The sequence below is a fragment of the Papaver somniferum genome, chromosome 9, assembly GCF_003573695.1.
Source record: "Papaver somniferum cultivar HN1 chromosome 9, ASM357369v1, whole genome shotgun sequence".
Classification (NCBI taxonomy): domain Eukaryota; kingdom Viridiplantae; phylum Streptophyta; class Magnoliopsida; order Ranunculales; family Papaveraceae; genus Papaver; species Papaver somniferum.
This window is the reverse complement of record NC_039366.1, coordinates 78377221-78384348: the sequence shown is the minus strand read 5'-3', so window position 1 is coordinate 78384348 and position 7128 is coordinate 78377221. Positions and strand designations below refer to the sequence as shown.

The following is a 7128-nucleotide window of genomic DNA, read 5'->3' as shown; positions in this document are numbered from 1 at the left end:
GGAGCTTCGCAATGATGCATTTGAAAGCTCACACATTTATAAGGAGAAAACAAAGGCTTTTCATGATAATATGATTTTTAGGAAACAATTTTGCATTGGGCAGAAAGTGCTTTTGTTTAATTCTCGCTTGCATTTATTTCCGGGTAAATTAAGGTCACGTTGGATTGGACCTTTTATTGTTACTAATGTGTTTTCTCATGGTGCAGTAGAAGTTCGTAGCATAGCTACAGGCAAGGAACTTAAAGTTAATGGGCACCGGTTGAAACCATATTATGAGAATTTCACTTCCGAAGTGGTGGAAGGAGCTAACTTTGTGGATGCACTCCCTCTGGAGGAGGCATAGAAAGCAAGGAGATAGTCGGGCTGACGACTTTAAACCAAGCGCTAAATGGGAGGCAACTCATAGGATGAGTATTTCTTGTCTTGTATTTATTTCTTGTTTTGTTTTTAGTTTTTCTTGTCTTGTTTTTATTTTTATTTTTTTTCTGATTTCTTGTCATTATCATATAGGATTTCCCACCTTGACTTTCTTTGGACGATTCAATTTACATTGAGGACAATGTAAAGTTTAAGTGTGGGGGAGTGGTTGTATTTGCATCGTAAATTTTTCATGAAATTTTCAACTTTTTTGTAAAATAGTGAATAAGAAAACTCCAAATTGTGGTTAGTTTAGAGTCACATAGTATACATGTCGCTAAGATTACATCGAGATTCTCATAAGAGTGACTGAACTTAGAGATGACAGAGAACATGATCGGGTTTCTTACTTGTATGAGAGTTAAAGTTGGATTTAACCATCCCAGTGGCAAATGAGGTGCATACTGAATTCGGTATTAGATTTGTGATCCCATAGAGTGGAGACTACCCATGTTGCATCATGAGAGGCACTGACCTTCACTTCTTTGTACTTGTCTAAATATGTGCTTTTAGAGTGTGTGTCACCGTACGTAAACTCCGGGTAGAATGGTGAGCTACCCAACCTCCCACCAATAGAAGCATTATTTTGATCTCTTGAGTGTTATCTTATCAATCATGAATGGTGACATTTACCTGTCTAAATATGTGCTTTTAGAGTGTGTGTCACCGTACGTAAACTCCGGGTAGAATGGGGAGCTACCCAACCTCCCACCAATAGAAGCACTATTTTGATCTCTTGAGTGCTATTTTATCAATCATGAATGGTGACATCGAATTGCTAACTTACATACCACTTGTAATCTTGTTCGCAGTTAGCACCATCCACTATTCCACTTTATCTCTCTCTACACCGACAGGTCCATAGAAACACTATCATCATCAACAAGAGGAGCATCACAAATTCGAAGGAAAGTTGAAGACGTTTAAGGTTTACAAGCAACAGTACAGAAATGAGCAGATTTCAGATTCAAGTAAAGCAACAAGACAAGGAGCAGAATTTTTACAAGTTGAAGACTATTGTACAAGAATGAAGATTATTAAGATGAGAATTCAAGAAGTTTGTGGTATCGAGACATACAAGTTATCGAGCGGTAAAGTACTTACACCATGGCCTTTGTACTTGCATTTTTATTTTTATCTTTATTTTGTATGTATTATTTTCTCTTGTCTCAAAAAAAAAAAAGTGAAAAAAAAAAGAAAAAGAGAAAAGAGACAAGATAAATTTTGTTAGGTCCATCATTAGTTTTAATTTTTTTTTTGTTTATTTTCATTTTGTATTTATTTTATTTATCTTGCATTTAAAAAAAAATGAGACAGGGTCACCATTATGCTAGGTCTCTTATAAAAAAAAAGTGAAAAAAAAATAATAAAAAAAAAATCATTGCATCATATTTGGTTTGTTTAGTTCGTTTTTGGTTTTGTATTCATTCAATAAAGCCAATGGAAGAAGAAATATCCATAATGAGGTTTCAAGCAACAAGAAATTAGAGGAAAGAATCACATTGTTAAGATTCTACGAAGTTCAAGATTTCATCATCAAGAGTTGAAAACCGAAGACGAAGATGAAGACACCGATTGAAGACCGAAGACGTTTCTATGGATGTTGTGAGAGTAGTGCTAACTGCACGTCGAACGGATAACGAGGTAAGTAAGCATATTACCACCTTCATTAAGTGGTTGATTTCCTTTCTTAGAGACCGTCAAAAAAATGGGTTTTCAAAACAATAAAATATGTGGGTTTTCAAAACAATTCGGAGGGTTTTTGCCTTCCTACCATTCAACGTGTCGCAAGATTCTTTCTTCATTCCTACCTCGACACATGTGTGACCCATAAAGAGCTATTTATTATTGAGAGGAACTTCATAAAACCCTTTCTTGTGAGGCAGAGTCGAGACTTTCGATCACTCCGAACCCGAATTTCTTTCGAGAAGGGATGGTTATTTCTCTCTCAACTTTTAAGGATGAGATTGTGTTCATTTATGTGTCTAACTTCTTATGACTAGTGTGCAGAATTTCTATGTCTTCTTAGCGCGTTGGATACTATCATTACAGAGAACTAGTAAGTTGGAAATGTAGGTTTTGTGGGTATACCTCTAGTAAACCCTCACGTGAGTTATTTGTATACTTTAGAATAAGTTTCGTTTGATTTGCTCGAGGACTAGCAAAGTCTAAGTGTGGGGGAATTTGATAGGTGTTGTAAACACCTAATTTTATATCTAGTATTTATGTTTTCTTTGTTATTATTCTTGTGAATCGCATCTCTTATATGTAGTTTTGAGTTATTAGGTGCAATGAAGTCCTAGGGAGCAAAAGAAGGAAGAAAACACTCATTTGGAGCAAAAAAGACAGAAACGGCATTTCACTGGCTCATGATACGCGGAGTCTATCCATGGATTAGGAGGCAACCAGTTGAGCTTGTTTAGTGGCTGTAATTGTGGTGGCCTGTATCACTAGTTCGACTGAAATTCAGAGAAATGTATCACTATATTGGGCGCCTTTAACAATAACAACCATTACCTTATCCTGAAATTCAGAGAAATGTTTTTCTCTTTTCATTATTATCACTAGTTCGACTGAAATCGAGAGGAGAAAGAGAAGAAGTGTTGAGCATCCGTTGATGCTGAAATCAAGAGATCTGTGAAATGATGAGGAATTTCTGCGAGCTGTGAAGATAGAAATGACCAAGAAAGTTGAGCGACTGTTGTTGGTGATTGGAAACGAAGCAGATCGATAAGAGAAAGGGGTTTGTGCAGATGAAATTAGGGTTTGATTTGTGTGTTCTTCCCTGAACTGAAATGAAGATATGGGTTTGTTGGATTATTGAAGAACAATGGTGCCATGAGACTGATTGAAAAGCAAATATAGGGTTTGTGAATCTGAGATGGGTATTTCAGTTTTGATGGAAGAGTCTGGTGATGAAAATGAATCATTGAGAGTTCAAGACAGCTATGAAGATGGAGACAGAGAAGGTTGTTGTGTAAACATAAGATGCAGATCTGAAATGGGTTTTGTTGGTTTGAATTACAAGGATTCAGAAGTTGATTTGGAGTTTAAATGGAGGATTAGTGCTGAACTGAGATTACAACACACTTGAGAAGATGGGTTTGATTGAGCAGCTGTTGGTGATGACTTTGCAGATGGGTTTGTGAGTTTTGCAAGGAATTAAACAGCAAGGGACTGAAATTGGTGGTGCGGTGTTAAAAGTGCAGAGGTTAAGAAACTGGTGAGATTGTAGTCCCAGATGGAAGCAAGCACTAGTCCATAAGGGGCCATAAATCACGTTTTTAAATGACAGATTAATTGCGTGATTGGGATATCACAAACAAATAATGTCATATAATATGAAAATTGTGGGACCCATCATTTAACACTAAAAGCATGTTATTTTCGAATGTGATAAATTTGTAGGCGCGTTATTTTTAACCAACCATTATATCACGCAATAAATCTGTTATTTATCATAAGTTTTAATACGCCCCCAATAATATTCTCTTACGCACCACAAAAACAGCTAACCGATGGCTTAGCATAGACACCGGCTTATTTGCCATAAGTCTATAGAGCCGATTGGTTTCATACTAGCAAAAGAGTTGGCATCCCAGAACCAGAAGATAAGTTCTGAGTTCATATCTTCTCCCTCCGTATATTTCTTTCCCTCCGGAAACCTAACTACCCGAAGAAGAAGAAGAAGGTATCGAGTAAGTATCAAATCCTTGTCATCTTTGTATCCGGGTTTCGCTTTGGTCCCTAAAAATTTGATTTTTGCAGCCAAAATTGTACATCGTTTGATTTGATAAATTGGTTAAGGTAGAAACTGGGACGGAATGATTTTGATTCGTTTGATTGATTGAAATTGGTTTCTGAATTCACTTCTTCAAACCCTTTTCTCTGTTATTTTGCTAGGAAAACCTAAGAGGAGATCGGAGAAGAAGAAGATATCAAATTAAAGTAAGTTTCAAATCCCTTTTCATCTTTGATTTTGTGTTTTTGCTTAAGTTTCTGTCTGGTTAATCAACAAATTGGGTTTTCAAATCTATTCAATTGGGTTTTCAAATCTATTCTAAGGACCGATAATTGCAATAAATTGGTTCTGCAACTGGTATGTTGATTTGATGAGAGTATGGCATATGGATTTCCTTTATTGTGATATACATGGTTAATAAATTCTAGATGAGATCTGCTAAGTATTTCCTGGGCTGTTCTTCTCAAGAGAGCAGCTTTTGAGTAAGAACACGAGCTTCTAAAAAAATTTTTTTGCCGCACCTAAACTAAGATTAAGAACCGAACTGCAGTTTCCATATACATGAATATGCAATTAATGTGATTCTGAGATTTTAGAAACTCATGCATATTAGGGGGCACTACAAAGTAATTCAACTGAAATATGATATGCCAAATTGTGATCATGTGAAGAAGTACCAGTGCAGTTGTACAGAACGTCTGCACCAACGTGTTCAGGTCCGCAATATAGGTACGCCTTTTGCATTCATATAATATAGACATGCCATGTAAGCATCCTTCATCGAATACTGCAGATTCCGCGGGCCTTTATGGTTCATTTGCATCAAATCACCTGCAATTGTCATCAATTATGGTAAAAGAAAAACAGTAGTACTAAGTTTCATTCGCTTTATATACGAGGAAATGAAGCCCACTGTTTGTAAAATTGTAAAGATTATAAGATATCTACACAGACTAGACTAGTAATCTGAACCCAGAAAGATGCGCATCCTAGTTATAAAAATTTGGCAAATGGCAACTTGTTGTACCAACTCAAAACACCTATGTCTGCTCATAGAAAAAATGCATGCGCATTCTTCGGTATGCCTGGATCTGTTGCCCGGAAAATATAACTAGAATGACCAGTTGCATAGTACATCCAAGTCGCGCGCTACATGTACTCATCTTAAAATCCAGTCGAGTTGTAAATTGTTCAATATTTCCATTGTCTCTGCTACAACGTTTTCGTTATCCCTACCAAATTTTAATTATACAACAACACCTTTTATTAGTTTCTGGGAGTAATTTCTGTTGTCGATGAACACAACTGAGGCAGATGCTATTGTTGTTGTCATTTCGGTGGCTTTGATCATCTGCTAAATTGTTAACTGTTAGAGCTTTCAGACTGTCGATGGACACACCTGTAAAGATGAGTTCTTCTGATCCCTATAATACCCACTCCGAACTGAATGCCTCTACTAGGATATACTAGATGGGACCCCTGCTGAAGCCTTTTTCACTTGTTTGATTGTTTCTCCCTCAACACAACGCACACCAGTTTAATTCTTATACTTTTTCTACATCTGCCGCCATGTATCACACTTGTATTAAGTAAAGGAATCTCAAGTAAGTATTTGATATTACAATGGTCCCATCTGAGTAACATTTTCTCGAAGCCTTTGCTAATTTAAGTAACTTATCTCGTGGCAGTAATTTCATAAAATGTATTATTAATAGAGAACTGGGAAATCTTAGCTTTCTAATATTTTTGTTCTTTTGTAACAAAACAAAATCATTTTGGTACATCTTTCTTTAAGCTGTGAGTATGTGCAGTATTTTTGTTCTTTTTTTCTGCATAATAGTGTTTCAGTGTTGATTGTTTTTCTAGCTAGAAACCAGTAAATTTGCATCTGCGTGACATTTTGGCTTTAGCTGTGGATCTTTGAAGACCTAATGTGCTTATGTATGCTGAGTTGATCATCTGTTATTATCTAAATCGGTGTAGTTGTGTCCAGTAATTGACTATTGTCTGCTCCTTTAGTTTTATCAATTCATTCAGAAGCAAAATTTATCTGATTTGATCCTTCGCAGACTTACAGATTATTGAGTAGCATCATTTTGTTTTTTATGTGTGTCATTTAGGTTTACTTGAAGTGATGTCTATTCCAAGCAAAAATTGGATGGGTGCAGAACGACAGTCAGCTGAATTTCGGGAAGGAGTTCAATCATTTATCAGGTTCACAAAAGATACTGTATAAATTATTTCTCTGTCCATGCTCGAAATGTAAGCTTTTTGCAGCAAGAAAACAGTATCCTCTAGACGAAATACATTTGCATTTGATCAAAAATGGTTTCCTTAAGACATAGCTAAAGAATGCTTTTGAGGATCCTTTTGTTTTTACCGGCATAACTAAAGAATCTTCCCAAATGGCAACGAACTTAGATGATAATAGTAATTCAGAAGAAGTTGTGTTTGTAAGTTTAATTTTTTTTGAATTGAATTGTTGCTTCATTTTATCGAAGTGTTGTACTGATTGTTAATTATGATGTTACAGGAAAATTAGGAGAGGCGGAAGTTCAACACCAGTAAGCGTCTCAATAATGGCTCGTGATAAAATTTATCATTACTTGATTTTGAGTGGAATTTTTTATTATGACAAAAATGTTACTTTGAAATTTTTCCTTTTTATTTTTAATATTTTAAAAAAAAATTACATTTATATTACAATTGAATAAGGGATTCAATATTATAATTACACAATTATGATGTAAATTGCAAATCTCCACAATGCCGAAAATTGTCTAAATCTCCACAATCCCAAAAGTTGTCTAAATTCGAAATATCGACTCTTTCCAGTTTCTCCAATTTTACTCGAACTTTCCAACTTGGTCAAATTTTCAACTGAAATGCAGAGTCTTGATTATGTAACTAATTTTGACGTAAATCGTCTAAATTCGAAACGATGAAGTTCCGGTTTCTCCAGTTTTGCT

General features: G+C 35.5%; 1 long non-coding RNA gene across 1 annotated transcript; it reads left to right on the top strand.

Moving 5' to 3' along the window:
- Nucleotides 1–4018: 4018 nt before the first annotated feature.
- LOC113308784 lies at nt 4019–6787 on the top strand. Its single transcript, XR_003340067.1, has 4 exons — nt 4019–4115; nt 4321–4365; nt 6280–6373; nt 6693–6787. It is a non-coding gene; the product is annotated as an uncharacterized LOC113308784 (long non-coding RNA).
- Nucleotides 6788–7128: the final 341 nt, after the last annotated feature.